Raw genomic sequence first — 17,467 nt, forward strand, 5'->3', positions numbered from 1 at the left:
TAGCTCAGCGCCAAACGTTCAACAGCGTCTGACATCTATGGAGTCCTGCAATTTTCCAGGCACAGGTCTTAGGTCTTTCCATCCTTACTACTGAGAACATGATGCAGCCCGGGACATCACCAGGGAGCTTGGTAGAGAGGGGGATTCTCAGGCCCTCCCCGCACTTACTGAATCAGAATTGCATTTTAAGAGCATTCATAGATGATATGAGTACATATCAAAGGGTTTTTTTGAAATGTATGCTGGGTGTCATGGCTCACACCTGTAATCCCAGAGACTCAGAAGGCTGAGACAGGAGGATCACAAGTTTGAGGTCAGCCTCAGTAACTAGGCAAGGCCCTAAGCAACTTAGTGAGACCCTGTCTCAAAATAAAAATTAGAAATGGGCTGGGGAGGGGGCGCTGCCTTGGCTCCTCACTCTCCCAGGCCTACATGATCTTCCGCACCTGTCTCATATCCCTCTTCCCAAGGCATCACCATGTTTTCGCCTGCCTCGCCTTCAGCTCCACACTGGTGTGAGGACTGTTCCCAAAGGCAGTTGCTGCTAACCCTGTAACTCAAAGGAGGAAATAGCTGGCTAAGCCCAGACTCAGTACTGGTGGCCATCATGTCCTTGAAGATCCAGACAAGCAATGTAACCAACAAGAATGACCCTAAGTCCATCAACTCTCGGGTCTTCACTGGAAACCTCAACTCAACACAGCTGTGGTGAAGAAGTCTGATGTGGAGACTATCTTCTCCAAGTAGGCCTTGTGGCCGGCTGTTCGGTGCACAAGGGCTATGCCTTTATCCAGTATGCCAATGAGCACCATGCCTGGGCAGCTGTGCTGGGAGAGAATGGGAGGGTGCTGGCTGGGCAGACCCTGGATATCAACATGGCTGGAGAACCTAAGCCCAACAGACCCATAGGGCTAAAGAGAGCAGCATCTGCCATATACCGGCTATTTGACTACCGTGGCCACCTGTCACCTGTGCCACTACCCAGGGCAGTCCCTGTGATGCAACCCCGGATACAGTCCCTTTGGTCCGTCGTGTCAAAACTACCATACCTGTCAAGCTCTTTGCCCGCCCTACAGCCATCACCACCGGCTCAACCAAGATCAAGTTAAAGAGGAGTAGGGCTGGGGATATAGCTCAGTTGGTTGAGTGCTTGCCTCGAAAGCACAAGGCCCTGGGTTCAAATCCCCAGTACCGCAAAAAAAAAAAAAAAAAAAGGTTAAAGAGGAGTGAGCTGCAGACCATCAAGACAGAGCTGACACAGATCAAGTCCAACACCGATACCCTTTTGGGCCACTTGGAGCAAATTGCTGAGGAGCAAAAGGCCAATCCAGATGGCAAGAAGAATGACAGTAGCACAGCAGCGGAGGTGGTGGTGGCGGCAGCAGCCGGCCACCAGCCCCCCAAGAGGACGCAGTTTCTGAGGCAGGCACGCCCCAGGGAGAAACCCAGACTCGAGGTGATGGAGATGAGGAGGGCCTGCTGACACCTAGCGAGGAAGAACTGGAGCACAGCCAGGACACAGATGCGGAGGAGGGGGCCTTGCAAGAAGCAGCCTGACAGGAGCAGCGGCCACCAGCAGAAGGGCATCAGTGTCCCAGACCTCAAGCTGGGCACCCGCCCCTGGATGCCAGCCTGTAGTGGGTGCCAGAGGAAAGCTGGCAGCAGGCACTCCTCCCCCACCCCCACATCCCAGCCAGTGCCACATCCTCTGCAGGTGGAGTTCCCAGTCTTCCCGTTCCCCATGCACCTTCCCTGTCTGCACTGCCCAGGCTACAGGGGAGGGCACAGGGGCTTCCCTACACTCTGCCTCCTCTCCCCGGGACAAGCCCAGGCTTGGAGTTTTTCTATAGTTTTGGAGGGGTGGGCGGTACAAGGAGGGGACCCTGACAACAAAGAGATTGGATCTAAACCTAAATAAAAAAAAGAAATGGGCTGGGGATATGACTCAGTGGTTAATTGCTCCTGGGTTCAATCTCTGGTACCAAATAAAAAATAAAAATACAAGTTTACTTGTCACCATATCCTCACCTGCATCTTGAAAAGAAAGTGCACATTATTTCCATTCTAGGGTGAATCAGCTGAGTCACGGACAAAGTAACCTGGCCAAGGTTAGTGAGACACATCTGATTTCACAAGCTTAGCCATGCTGCTCTACCCCTTGACCTAGCAGATGTCTGACGGAGGAGAGTTGAAATTACCTGTAACTCCACAGCTCTTCTCTCAGTACTGCCATCGGCATGGAGGGATGCCCTGGGTTCTGCTTCCCAATTGTAAAGAAGAAAATAACATTCTAAAGTCACAGGGATTCAAAGACAAAATAGATTTAGAACAAGTCATACTATCTTATTCTTTTACCTTTTTTTCATTTTTATTACCAAATGTGGTTTCTTCTGTTAGTATTATATGTCTTTTTTTCTTATTAAAAGGTCCTGCCCAATGGAGATGTTTAATGTTGTTGGGAATCCTCATGCTCAGTGAGATGAACTTGGTACATATTTAGTGTATGACCAAGGTCAAAGGTGGATAAGAAGTATCTGATTCAAAGGGGTAGTTCGAACTGGTGATATTTTAAATCTTTGATTGGTAATTATAACTTACACTCATATGTCACCTTACAGGTTGGTTTTTATATATATTACATACTATAATCCTGACACTAATGCTGATGGTAGGCACTATAATTCCCGATGTATAGACAGGAAAATGTGACTTCACTTATAAGTGATAGAAACTGAACCTTGAACCTGTGCTTGGAAAACATCCATATCTGTACGTGCATTACCATGAAAGAGGTACCTCTAGTGATTATTTGTGTAAGTCCAACCTCATGAGGGAAGACCAATCTGAAATACTAAAATCTGAATTTTAATTGTATTTAAAGAAAGCCTGGGTTTATTCTAAATAATATGAGAGCAATATGCCCTCTGGCAGAGACTTCAATATTTTCCCTACCTTTCTTTTTATAGTATTAATTTGCATAACTAATTCTTTTTTAGAGATTATATAGCAAAATGGCATTTGTGAAAGCAGCTGGCACATGGAAAAATTGAATAAAAGTTATTTAAAAAGAAAAGGAAACCAGACCAGCACTTGTCCAATCTATCACAAATTCTATTTCTGAAATGAAGTACAATGAAATTCTTTTTGACACTGCTTCAGAGGAAAAGAACAACTATGTACCAAATGGGTGAACCACATTCAGATCTACTGCTGCTACCTGTGACCAACAGTTCTTCTGTGGGCAATACACGAGGAATCATGTGGCCATAAGTCAATGATGGGAACAGTGATGAGCTACCATATTTTTATTCTTTTCGTTAAATACCAATATCTTGTCATATCTATACACGCCCCCACCAAAATCACAAGAAATCTTTGCCATGAAATCAAAACTTCTATTTTTATCATAGGTCCCCAGTTCCTTCTCAAACATGTAGGACCCAGAGTGAACACATGTTCTCTGGCAATCAATATTACAGAAAATCTCATCCACACCATGGAGACTAGAGCAGAAAATATTTTCTTTAGACACGAAAATTCCTCAAGTGGGAATCTCTGGAAAATCTAAACTCATTTCTTTTTCAGAAGAAAAACAATCCGTGATGCAAAGGATGAAATATTAGCTCACTACTGAAATAGTAAGGATGAGGTAAGGACCTCTGGGGTCCTGACCCTCGGGCTGTCATCCTAGTGACATCCTAGTGTCATCTCTGGTGCTGTGTGCACAGAGGCAGGAGCGAGTGCTTCTGTTTGACGAAGAGCATATAGTGAAAGAAAGTTTACTACCCTGTGAAGAGGTGCTGATGGCAACCACTCTTCTTTGCTCACTAATTTCAAAGGTTGCTGGCGTTCACTTTAAGGTTCTATTTATCCATCCCAACTAGTTAACTGTTGAAAACATGGGGAGAAAGGACAGTGACAAGTCCAGAGGAGAATCATCAGAACAGTCTACTGAGAGCTGACTACAGGCCAGGCTTTTAAATGCCAATAAAAATAAGATAATAACAGTAACAACTGGTATCTACTAAGTACCTAGTGTGTACTACCCATGATTATGAGTATTTTGTGAACATGAACTTTTCATTCTCACAACAGCTTTACAAAGTAGAAACTGACATTTTCCCCATTTAATGCAGGAACCAGACACAGCCGAGCTAAGAAATTTGCACGCGTTTACACAGCCACTAGGCTGCAGGGATGGGACCTGATTTCAGGCAGATGGGTCAAAAGTTGGTGCTTGTGTCCTCTCTACTATTGTCTCATCTAACCCTCACCATATATCCATGACTGTCATTTCTTTCCTTTCCTTTTCTTTTGTTTTCTTTTCTTGGTATGTTGTTGTTATTGGTGGTGGTGGTTGTTTTCATACCAAGGATTGAACCCAGGGGCACTTAACCACTGAGCCACATCCCCAGCCCTTTTTATATTTTACTTTGAGCCAAGGTCTTGCTTAGGGCCTCCCTTAGTTGCTGAGGCTGGCCTCAAACTTGGAATCCTCCTGCCTTAGCCTCCCTAGCCACTGGGATTATAGACATACACCACCTTGCCCAGCACCTCCCCTTTCTTAAAAAGTCACACTCTATTTTAGAAAGGTAGAATCCCCTCTAGAATCACCCAGCTGATGAGTGTGATAAGCCAAACCTGAATCCCAGGTCCCACTGACACCATGCTTCTGCTCATTAATCACCTGACACTCCTATCACTGCTTGAGTTTAAAAATTAAAACCCTGCAGTCTCCTGCCACATTCAGTAATCTGTGCAAAGTGGTTACAAGCAAAATGTTGCATAAAAGTATCTGAAAGCAATTGCTGATTATTATAAGAGATGAATGATAATTACTTCATCACCGCACTTCTTCAAAGATCTAGCAAACTATATGTGTGATTGCGGGAAATGTTTACCAATTAGAACCAATGTCTGAAAACCCTAAAGACTTATTTATTCCAGAATCTAACATTTTCAGTCTTCATAAAAAATCTTTGGGTACGCCAGGTGTGGTGGCACATACCAGAAATTCCAGCAATTCAAGGCTAAGATAGGAGGATCCCAAGTTCAGGGCCAACTTCAGCAGCTTAGCAAGGCCTTAAGCAACTTAGAGAACCTTGTCTCAAAATAAAACATAAAAGTCCTGGGGATGTGGCTCAGTGGTAGAGTGTCCTTGGGTTCAATCCCCAGTACCACAAAAAAAAATTTTTTTAGAGAAATCTTAGAATCAGAGACAGGGTGATGGACATAGAAACAACACCCCTGAAACAGAGCCAACATATTACAAATATATATAAACACTTTGATTATATCTGAGTGTCTATACAAAGGCCAACAGATTCGGTAGTACAAAAGAAAAAGAAAGAGAAAAAGAAAAGGGGAAAATTCACTGTGAATAATTAAATTATGAGTGAATTTATCCATCTACTTTAAAATTTTTATGAATTTTCTAGTTTTTTATAAACATACATTATTTATAAAATAAATTTCTAAACTTTGAAGAAAATAGCTAGTTGCAATTTAAGGCAAAAAAAAAATTGTCCAATGATGGTAATTTTAACTTAATAATATGGTGTCCTTAAGGGAGTTGCTCATAGCTGCCTAAATTGCTCCTAAAGTAAATAAGTGGCCAGCTGGTTATGAGTTTCTAAAGAGGCCATGCTAAAGGGCCACAGTGGTGGTCTTAACATGGTTACTCATTATGATATTGCTGAGAGAAAAGAGATGAAGTTGCTACTGGAAAGTAAATTAGACAACAGGGAGGAGGAATATTTTACTATCCTTAAAGTGCAAGCAATTGTTGAATCGCTACCATCAGGCCATGTTACGTGGACTTTTCTATTCGAAATCCTCTCCTGGGAGTTACTTCTAGCCTCACAATTCTGAAGGCTAGAATACCAAAACTAAAGTGTTGGCAGTTGAGTTTCTTCTAAAGCCCCATTCCTCAGCTGATGGATGCCCACCTTCCCTCTGTGTCCTAAAAAGTGCCTTAGCCCATTTTGTGTTGCTATAACAGAATATACTGAGAATGGGTTATTTATAAAGAATAGGCATTGATTGACAGTCCTGGAGACTGGAGAGGGCACAAGCATGATGCTGGTATCTATTCAGCATATGTTGAAAACCTTCTTATCATCCTATGATGGAAAATAGAAGGACAAATGAGCATGTACACGAGAAGGAAGAAAACTGAACTCTCACCTTTATCTTTTCTTTGAGCTCCAACTACCCCTGAGATAATGGCTTAAAACATGAAGGCAGAGCGCTCTTGACCTAATCACCTGCCAAAACTTTTACATTGGGTCTTAAGCGTCCAACGTGGGAACCATGGACACATTCAAACCATGCGCTGTTTGTTTTTTTTTTTTTTTTTTTTGTCTATATGTATGTATCCCTAGTGTCTGTGTGTCCTGATTTTCTCTATTTTTTTTTTTTTTTTTTTTGGAGGGGGGCACAGGTGATTAAACTCAGGGGCATTCTGCTTCTATACTGCTGAGCTACATCCTCAGGTCTTTTTACTTTGAAATAGCATCTCACTAAATTGTCCCAAATGGCCTTGAACTTGCAGTCCTCCTACCTCAGCCTTCCAAGTAGCTGGTATTGCAGGCGTGTGCCAACACACCAGGCCTGATTGACTCTTCTTTTTTTTTTTTTTCTGGGTGCTAGGGATCGAACCCAGTGCAAGGCAAGCACTCTACCGATAGAGCTATCTCCCCAGTCCCTGATCGACTCTTCTTATATGAACATCAGTCCTATTAGGCCAACAACCTCATTTTAACTTAATTACCTCTTTAAAAAGTCTCTTTCCAAAGATAGTCACATTCCGAGGTACTGGATGTTAGGATTTCAACATAATAATTTGGTGGTTGAAAAAGTGGGAGACCTAATTTAGCTCATAACATCTAGGAAACAGAAACTCAAATTAGTCTATTCCCAGAGAGCCAGTGACAGGTACCACCTGCCACAGTATACCCATAATAAAGTAACACTGCAATAGCTTTTTTGAAAAAATGGTTTATCAGGGCTGGGATGTAGCTCCATGGTAGAGCTCATGCCTAGCATGTGTGAGGCCCTGAGTTCCATCCCCAGCACTGCAAAAATAAAGAATGGTTTATCAGCCTCAGCCCGATTGACTGGATAATATTTTGCTGTGACAGGTCTGTCCTGTGTATCATAGGATGTTCAGTTGGCTTCTACTCAAAAGATGTCAGTACTACTACCCCATCTACCCATGAGTTCCAGCAACGAAAATTTTCTCTGGACATTGATCAATGTTCCCTAGTGAGGAAAATCACCCCTCACTGAAAACCACTTACTTAAAGTGATTCAGTTATTCATTCAGAGCTAATAAAAAGGACAAAACAAATGTAGATAACTATACCAGGGTGAGTTCTCAGAGACAATTTCAGGAAGTGGCCATAACAACCCTGAGAGGCTGGGATTACATCCTCATTTTCTAGAATAGGAAATGAATCTAGAGGATGAAGGGCTTCCCTGGAGATGGCACTGTGGGTAAACGTGGAGGGAGGGTACAGATGTTAGCAGGCATCCACAGTATGCGTTTTATGGTAGAATGAGAAGAATACTATCATACACATACAGAAACCATACATACTGACACATTCTCACAGGCCAAGAGCCCTGGCCTTTAGGACACACCACAATGTCACTTCTGAGTCAAGAGAGACTACATAGTTTAGTGGTTAATAATTGAATAAACAGGTGAAATTCCAATTCTGTTACCAAACAGCTGTGAAAGAAACTTGAAACCTCCTGCTTCTCAATGATGTGTATGTAACACCACCTCATGAGAGTGTTGTAAGGATTTAACAAGATGGTATATGCTTATTGCTTAGCAAAATGCCTGACTCATAGTAGGAGCTCAATAAATGTTAGCTAGTCTTGGGAAGGTGGAGCATGCCTAGTCCCAGCAACTCAAGAGGCTGAGGCAGGAGGATCTCAAGTTCAAGGACAGCCTCAGCAACTTCGTGAGACCCTGTCTCAAAATGAAAAAAGGGCTGGCAATGTAGCTCTGTAAAGTGTCCCTGGGTTCAATTCCCAGTATCCCAAAAACAGAAAAAGATTAGCTTTAACTGTTTATGTATCAAGGTAGATAAATCCACTAAACACAATTGACAACTGCTAGGACATTTCTATATAACTACGTAGCTCGGTGTATCAGTTTCCTAGGGTTTCCATAACAAATACAAACTAGGTGGCTTAAAACAACAGCAATTTATTTTTCTTACAGTTCAGGATACCAGAAGTCTACATTCAAGATGTTGGCAGGGCCGCGGACCCTCTGAGACTCTGGATGGCATCTTTCCTTGACTCTTCCAGCTCCTTGACCTGCAGCCCCAGCGCTCCAACTTCTTCCTCTTGTCTTCGCATGGCATGCTCTCCTGTGAGTCTCTGTGTTCAAATTTCCTTCGTCGGGTAAGGATGCAGTTCATGTTGGATGAGGGCCTGCCCTATCACTGTGCATCATCTTAACTAATTACACCTGCAATGACCCTATTTCCAAATAGGGTCACATTCTCGAGGTACTAGAGGCTGGAAACTTCTGCACATCTTCTTCAGGAACACAGTTCATCCCATGATACTGGAGATGTAGATCATGTTATTTGGACTTCTTTTCTTCCAATGCCTTTAATACAGGCCTACACTGAGCACACATTTATGAGTGTTCTTCGGATGCCAGGCACTATTCTAAGCACTGAGCATGTATCAGTAAACAAAGAAAGATCTCTAGCCTTTTGGAGGCCAAATGTTTCTATTTTAGTCTCATTTTCTACAAATATATATAAATGGCATTTACTGGACAGTTAATTTACATCAAGCACTGTTGTAAATGTTCTATATATATTACTTTATTAAATCATCAGAATAATCCTTTGGGGTAGATATTAATAGGAACTCTATTTTACCAAGGCCAGGGGAGTTAAGCAAGTTAATCAAAGTCACACGGCTACTAAAAGGAACAGAACTAGAACACAAAACAAGTAGCTGACTCAGAGCCAGGCTCATAACCACTGAACATGACACTCCTTTGTGAACAAGACATTGACAGAGTTGGAAACACACATTGAAAGTTCTCCATCCTTAGTCTGGTGGCATGAAATATTTTTTAGATGCTATGATTTTTCCATAGTGTATCAAAAGTTTAAATCTGTATTAGCTAGTATGTATATATGATAGATTTTTAAACTGTTAGGTATGAATCAAATATTAATAAGTGGAGGGTTGAGGGTGTAGCTCAATGGTACAGAGCTTGCATAGTATGCACAAGATCGTAGGTCCAATCCCCAGAACCACAAAACACACATACACACACCAAAAAAAATAATAATAATAATAAATCAATGAATGGAATCACATGACACTGTATTTGCTACTTTCAGAGATTATTTCACTTTTTCACATAATCTTTTGTTGACAATGGCCCCTAATTCATAAGTTTACCTATTGACAGATGAGTGACAGGTAAGTAGGTGACATATAATTGTTGACAGTTAATTCTTCCATTGTCTCTTTTTCCATCTCTACCTCTATTTCTTCTCTCTGTAAGAAAAGACCTAAATACACTAAGAAAGATTGCTACTTAAAAGAACTACAAAGAGAATGTTTAAAATAAGGGTAAATTAAGCAGGACCTGGTGATACTTCTAATCCCAGCTGGAACGGGAGGATTTGAAAACAACCTCAGCAACCTAGAGAGACATTTTCTCAAAATAATTTTTTTTTAAATAAAATTAAAAATAAAATTTAAAAAAGGCTGGGGATGTAGTTCAGTAATAGAGCAACCCTGGGTTCAATCCCCAGTATATAAAAAATAAATAAAAATTAAATTTTATGCTGTGCTATCGGATGGAATCTGCAGCATTGGCATAAAGTGAAATCTATCAACATTTATAGTTGCATTATTGAAACGGAAATTCAGATCCAGGAAAGTCCATTCTGTGGTTTCCACACCAAGACCATGATAGAGAGTGAAAATAAGAACAGCTCATGGGCTTTTCCTAAACATGTGGAGAAACAATACTGTGACTGGAAGACAAAAGCACCCTACCCCAATCCCTGGGAATCCACAAACCTGGCCACATTCTTCCAACTGTAATTAATTTTATATACTATTTAGAATGATTAAGTCCCCCACCTAGGAAAGAAATAAGAGTCAAAAGACTAGAAAATATTTTCCATAGTTTTTCTTTGGATGGTACAGGGAAAAAAAAAAAAAAACTTCACAGGCAAAACTGTTTTTATTTTGCCTATGTATTTGTATCAGATGGGCTCCTTTCCTTAGCTTCCTACACACAATGGTGGAGAGTTTTTTCCAGGCTATCAGAATTCTCAGAATTCTTTTCCAGAATGCAGAGCAATACTCTGATCCCCTTGGTTCTAAGGAGGTTAGAAGAAGGCAAGGGAACTTGTTTGGTTATTGCTGCATACTGCTAATATCAGGACAAAAGATCACACACATTGGAATTAACAGGAAATGTTCTCTACCTAATTTTCCTATCCTGATAGGAAAATCCTAAGGATTCAAAATATTGCTTTGCTTCCTTCAGATAAATCCAGATAGTGTCCACTCAGGGAGTTAATTAACGCAGCTAGCTTCTTTGGGTCCACATATTACATATACGAATCTAGTAAAAATCATACAGCACAATATATAAGACAGAAAATGTATTATATAAAATATAAAGCAGAAGTTGGGCATAGAAGTAGAGGCCTATAATTCCAGTGATTTTGGAGGCTGAGGCAGCAGGATCCCAAATTCAATGCCAGCCTCCACAACTTAGACTCTGTCTCAAAAATAAAAAAGGGTGTGGGGCTGGGGCTCAGTGGTAGAGTACTCGCCTAGCATGTGTGAGGCACTGGGTTTGATTCTCAGAACCACATATAAATAAATAAAGGTCCATCAACAACTAAAAAGATATTTTTTAAAAAGGGGTGAGGATGAGGAACTGGTTGAGCACCCCAAGTTCAATCCCTTGTACCACAGACACAAATGAAAAAAAGAACACAAGGCAGAATGCAGTGTTTATAAGAGCTTATAAGAACCTCAAGGAAACAGTTATTGTGTAATAGAGAGAGTGTTTGCCCAGGCAAGTGTTTAAATCTTAGTTTGCAAGGTACTAGTTGTGGCATCTTTGGCAAATCCCCTAACCTTTGAGTCAGAACAACTTTGTCATTATATTGTCATAGGCACTGCATGGGAATAGCTAAATATTTAAAATCTAAAACATTGTCCATAAGTAGTTTCTGGTCTAAGGACAGAAAAGATTCATCATAAGGTGATCTAAATAAGCATATGATGCTTGATATATGGGCACAATAATAACTACACTCATAGGATTATTTTGAGAAACAAATGCAATTAAGTGTGTACTTAATAAATTATAAACCAATTGTTTGAAGATTGTATGCTGTGACCCCATTTCTACTAGATCAAGTTTTCTACTTTCATTGTATTATTTGACTAACACATTTGTTGTGTCTTACCCATAACAGGTAGAGTTGGATCTGCCAAACCCGATATGAATGAGCTGGGTGCAGTAGCACACACCTGTAATTCCAGCTATTTGGGAGGCTAAGGCAGGAAGATTGCAAGTTCAAGGCCAACCTAGGCAATTTAATGAGACCATATCTCAAAAATAAAAATTTTTTAAATGGTTGTAGATGTAGCTCAGTGGCTGAGCACTTGCCTAGCATGTGCTAAGCCTTGAGTTCAATCCCCAGCACTGTAAAATACAAACAAACTAAAACAACACACAAAAAGAGTCAATATGTATGAATCCCAGGATGACTTGTGCAAAAATTCCTGTGTCCCCTGAGGAGGGTTAAGTGGCTCTCTCTTCTCTTCTGCCTTCTGCTTAGAACTGATATTCAGACATGCAAGAAAGCAGTGTCATACCTGAGAAACTCATACCAACCAACACCTGTGAAGTGGAAATCTCCTCCTTATTTTGAAAGAAAACACAAACTCAATCCCACTGGGCACAGTGGTGCACACCTATAATTCCACCTGAGGCTGAAGCAGGAGGATTATAAGTTTGAGGCCAGCCTCAACAACTTAGTGAGACCCTTTCTCAAAAGAAAAAAGGACTGGAAAGGTAGTTCAGTGGTAGAGCCCCCCAGTTCAATTCCCAGTATCACAAAAAAACACAAGTTCAAAACGTAGGTTAGACATATAATTTTTTCTTGATAAGTTTCGCCATAAATTCCTTTCACCCCCAATCATCCTTTGTCACCTCCAGCATAAAGACCTAATAGAACTACATGTTCTGAGTTTGAGCATGGAAAGTTTGTAGAATATTAACAAGGCCAAGTTATCAGATAACAATGAAACCGAGTTCTTAAACGACAACACATGGCCACAGCATGGATTTTCTCTCTTTCAGTTATACAGCAGTGTCTTTAAATTTTATCCACTTTCCCTGAGCAAGTACAACAACATGTTGGATACACAGTGTAAGCATATCAAATTCAAAAACACAAAAACCTATTAGCAGTGGGGCAGAAGTTAATGGGCAGCCCAGCTCACAGCTTTCAAACAGACTAATAGGGGATCACTTTGTTGGTTCTTACAATAGAAGGAGAGAGGAAAGTCTAGCTGTGGAGGGTAAATGCTGTGTCTTAAATAACTATAAAACAACATTCTATGGCAGCTCGTGGCAGGCAAAAACCAGATTAATTTTGGAACACAGCATGGAAGGAAAAATCTGTGAATTTTAAGCCCCCAAAGACTGCTGATGCCACTTCTCTTGCACAGCAATACTTCCCCTCCTGTTGGGCAGCAATAAATAAACGCTTACAGATGAAGTTTGGGGCTGAGGACTCGGAGCCAGTATTGGGAACAAGGAGTCATCCATAGTTCAAAAGGTATGAATTCTGGTGTGTGTTCAAACTCAGAGTGCTACATTCAGGTAGCTTACCAGGATAGTAGGTGTCAATTCAGCTTTTAAAATCTGGAGCTGTGTTCATAATTGATAGGTTGAATAATAAAACCACCATTACTCCATGATTGATGTCCCTGTGAAACAAAAGCCCGAACAAAACAAAAGAGTTGATCACTGAAGGGCATTAAGGCCTTGATTAAAATATACACAAGTAAAATACAAAATATAAATAATAAGAATATACACATTTAGCAAAATTTAAAATGAATGCATGTGTCATATTCATTAAGAACAAAAAATTTAGGTCTGGTTGCAAATTAGGGATATCTTATTTTCTTGCTTAACCCTGCAAAACAACCAACAACAAACTTTCACCAGTAAAAACATAAAGCATTTAGTTTTTACTTGTGCACTTGCAGGGTTTCAGTTGATCTAGGCTGGGCTCTAGGCTTGGGACTGAGATAGATCTGGTTCTACATTTCTTTTCTTCTTCTTGGTCCAGTACCTAAGACATATGCAAGAACATATCAAACCTTTACTTGTGTCATATCTGCTAATGCCCCATGGATCAAAGTCAGTCATAAGACCAAGCCTCAAGCCAAGGTATAATTTTCCACCCTCAGATCATGACAAGGATGTGAATATAGGATATTACTACATCAGGGAATGAAGAATTGCAACCAATAATTCATTCTACGACACTGTGACTGTCAAAAGTATCATGTGTGAGTTATGTCCATATTCAGTCTTTATATATCAGGAAACTACCACCCCAAAATGTGAAGGAGGGATTTATTATGCTCAGAGCTAGAAAGAACATCAAACTCCCTTACCTCACAGATGAGGAAATTGAGGCTCCAAAAGAGGAAGTCTTTCCCACAATCATGTGACTGGTTAACATCCTGCCAAAGTGAGGCCAATTCACCTTCCAGTGCCCAACAGAAGACTCCAACAGAGGAAGGGGAGACAACCTCTCCTCAAGCAAAAGGGAGCCAGTCCCAGTAACATGATAGAACATGAAGTGCTTCACTGAAGCACAGAAGTTTCTGGGTCTCCTGGGAATTTCTATCATGAATGTAAATATTACGCAAGTAACTGTTGAAACTCATAACTTCCATGATTAAGTCTTGTGCCTAATTGAACAAAAATCATGTCATTTGTATGCATTCTGTAATCTGTACCCCGCCTCAAATAAAACCAGAAATACCCTAAGGCATTGCCAAATGTATTCTCGTTGGGTGTTTCCCTTCATGGAACCAGCCAATTTGTCCTTGGAAGTTCACCCCACAGGGTCCCACCGGGAGCCTCCTCCCATTTTTCAAGATCCTTCCTCGTGATATCTCAAACTTCCTGAATGTTTCTCTTTATATTTTAACCGTCCTTCACAAAAGTATATTTATACAATCGTGTATTCTCTTGTTTTTAAGTTGTGAGGATATAAAATATTTGACTTAACAGTTTACCACCAAGGCCTCAAAAGGGCCAGGCACAAAGCGGTGTGCCAAATAACTGAAGTCAAAAACTGCACAGAAGTGTGTTTACTGTTCCAATCAAATAAACTGCAAAACAAAGCCAGTCTTTCATTGGCACAATCGTGTCATTCTGGGCTAATAGGCACAGATAATAAGCTGTCACGGGAATGAACGCAAAGGACTGCCTCACTTAGAGAATGAAATCCCGCATTTCTGCTGTGAGTAGGCAAAGGAGGTTGGGGTATAATCCGAAACTGTTCCAAACGCCCTTGAATCCTCAAATATTTAGAGGTTTGTCCATCAGAAGAGAGAAAAGTCTTATTTGGTAGAGCTCCAGAAAACAGAATTAGGACACGTAGGTGAAGTTAGGGAGAGAAACTATTTCCGCTCAAAATATGGAAAAACTGGGTGACAATCAGAGCTATCTAAAAATGGACTAGTCTGCCTCATGTGGCACCACGTTCCAGGTCACCAGTAGTGTCTGAGGAGAGGCAGAGTGACAACTCATCAGTGATGACATTCGGGGGATTCTTTGATAGAGAGGGAAGGGAGATTCTACTGTGAGGCCCTTTGACCCTGAGCATGTGATTCTCACCCACCTCCTCCCAGCTTCAATGAGGCCACCTGAAGGTAGGAGTACAAGGTGGTTAAAGGAAGAACAGGGACAAGAAAACTGGAGTTCATATCCCTTTGCTACCACCTATTAGCAGAGTCCCTGTCAAAATCACTTCACCTGTTTGAGCCTCTGTCTCCTCACCTCTAAAGTGGAATTTTCTCAGCTCAAATCGGATCAAAGACCCAGGAATTAGACAGGAAACCCTGCCCATGCTGGAAGAAAATGCAGGCCCAACACTCCAACATACGGGCTCAGGAATCAACTTCCTCAACAAGACTCCTAAAGTACAATGAGTAAAATCAAAAACCAATAAATGGGATGGTATCAAATTAAAAAGTTTCTTCACAGCAAAGGAAACAATCAAAAGTGTGCAGAGCCTACACAATGGGGGAAAAAGTCTGCCACCTGCACCTCAGGCAGGGCATTAGTATCCAGGATACACAAAGAACCCAAAAAACTTAACACTAAAAAACAAATAACCCAATCAATAAATGGACGCAGAAACTAAACCAACACTTCTTAAAAGAAGAAATATGAATGGTCAACAAATATAAGAAAAAAATGTTCAATATCTCTAGCAGTTACAGAAATGCAAATTAAAACTACACTTAGATTTCACCTCATTCCAACCAGAACAGCAATTATCAAGAATACAAGTAACAATAAATGTTTGCAAGGATGTGGGGTATACTCATACATAGTTGATAGGACTGCTAATTAGTTCAACCACTCCAGAAAGCAGTATGGAGATTCCTCAAAACACTAGGAATGGAACCACCATATGACCCAGCTAACCTACTCCTTGGTACATATCCAAAAGATCTAAAATCAGCATACTACAGTGACACAGTCAAATCAATGTTTATAGCAGCAAATTCACAATACCTAAACTATGGAGCCAACCTAGATGCCCTTCAACAGATGGATGGATAAAGAAAATGTGGTATCTACACAATGTAGTATTACTCAGCCATAAAGAAGAATGACTTTATGACATTTGCCAGTAAATGAATGAATCTAGAGACTATCATGCTAAGTGAAATAAGCCAATCCCAAGAAACTAAAGGTCAAATGTTTCCTCTGAATGTGGAAGCTAACTCACAATAAGGATGTGCCAGGGCGGGGGATGGGGGAATAGAAGTTCAGTGGAGTAGACCAAAGGGAATGAAGGGAAGGGAGGGGGATGGGAAAAGGAAAGAGTGGAATGAATCTGACATAACTTTCCCATGTACGTATATGAATATACCACAGTAAATCTCACCATCGTGTACATCTATAAGAAATTAATTTAAAAAAATAGGGCTCAGTTGGTAGAGTGCCTGCCTCGCAAACACAAGGCCCTGGGTTCAATCCCCAGCACTGCAAAAATAAATAAATAAATAATAATAATAATAGCTATGGGTAAATGGCAGAAAGATCCACAGAGGGAAGGGAGTAAGGGGTGGGGAGAGAAAAGAGGAAGGAGAGGTACTGAGATCTGAATTAGAACAAGATATATTCCATGCTTATATAATTATGTCAAAATGGATTCCATGCATAACTGAAAAGAACCAATTTTTTAAAAATAGTAAAAATAAGTAAATAAATAAAGTGAAGTTTTTCTACTATTTCTCATCATGAGGAATAAGTGAGGCGTCCCATGTGAGGTGCTTTGAGCAGTGCCCGGTGAATTTTAGTTTCTCTCATTATGACTCGAAGTAGGAGAAAATTAGAGGTCCTAGAGCCATATTAGAAAAGACACCCTGATTTAACTAGCAGCTCTCACCACAGCAGGGTCAACACAGGTGGGGTGGCAGTTAGGACAAGAGCAAAGGACCCACTCTGGCAGCCCCATTACATGCAGGGTTGCATAGCCAATGTCATGAGCAATCGTGGGAATCTGGATACTTTTGCCTTTTTCACAGCATGGGTTGACTCATTGCAAACACCTGGATACACTAGAACTCACCCCATCACTGCAGATGACCCCACCACCCTGAGAAGTATATTCAGTTGCCCACTCTCAATCTGCATCTGTAGTCTGCGTAATACAAAGCTGCTCCCCCTGCCCTTTACATTGCATCACAACCTAGCTTGTCGGTCTGAAAGCTGCTCTCCCCACCCTTTCCATTGCAGCCATTTCCCCGCCTCCCAACTACTTGTCAGTCTGTGAACATCCTAGCTAGCTATTGGTTCATCAGTCAGTTTGCAAGTATCCTTCTCCGTTATTGGTCCCCTGTTAGCCCAGCAGAATTCAACTGCTTCACAGTAGCTTCCCCGCCATCTTTTCTCTTGCTTTCTCTCTCCTACTCACTTTCTTTCTCTCTCCTCCTCGCTTTTCCACTCTCTCTAGCACATGCCCTTTCTCTTTTCCTCTCATTTTCTCTCTTACCCTGCAGGGAGACACTTTGTTTGCTTAATAAACTCCCTTATGTGATTTCCCGTGTCTGGTGTGGTTTTGGTGGGTTTCTTACAGTGTGGACCTGGAGCAGGTCGGGAAGAGACACTTCCAAG

At 41.1% G+C, this 17,467-nt stretch overlaps 1 pseudogene across 1 annotated transcript; it reads left to right on the forward strand.

Annotated features, from left to right (window-relative positions):
* Positions 1 to 407: 407 nt before the first annotated feature.
* Positions 408 to 1,909, forward strand: LOC306645094 (RNA-binding protein Raly-like; annotated as a pseudogene). The gene is made up of 2 exons (XR_013766893.1): positions 408 to 1,104; positions 1,216 to 1,909. The product of XR_013766893.1 is annotated as an RNA-binding protein Raly-like (transcript).
* Positions 1,910 to 17,467: the final 15,558 nt, after the last annotated feature.

Source organism: Sciurus vulgaris (genome assembly GCF_902686455.1).
Source record: "Sciurus vulgaris genome assembly, chromosome: 15".
NCBI lineage: Eukaryota > Metazoa > Chordata > Mammalia > Rodentia > Sciuridae > Sciurus > Sciurus vulgaris.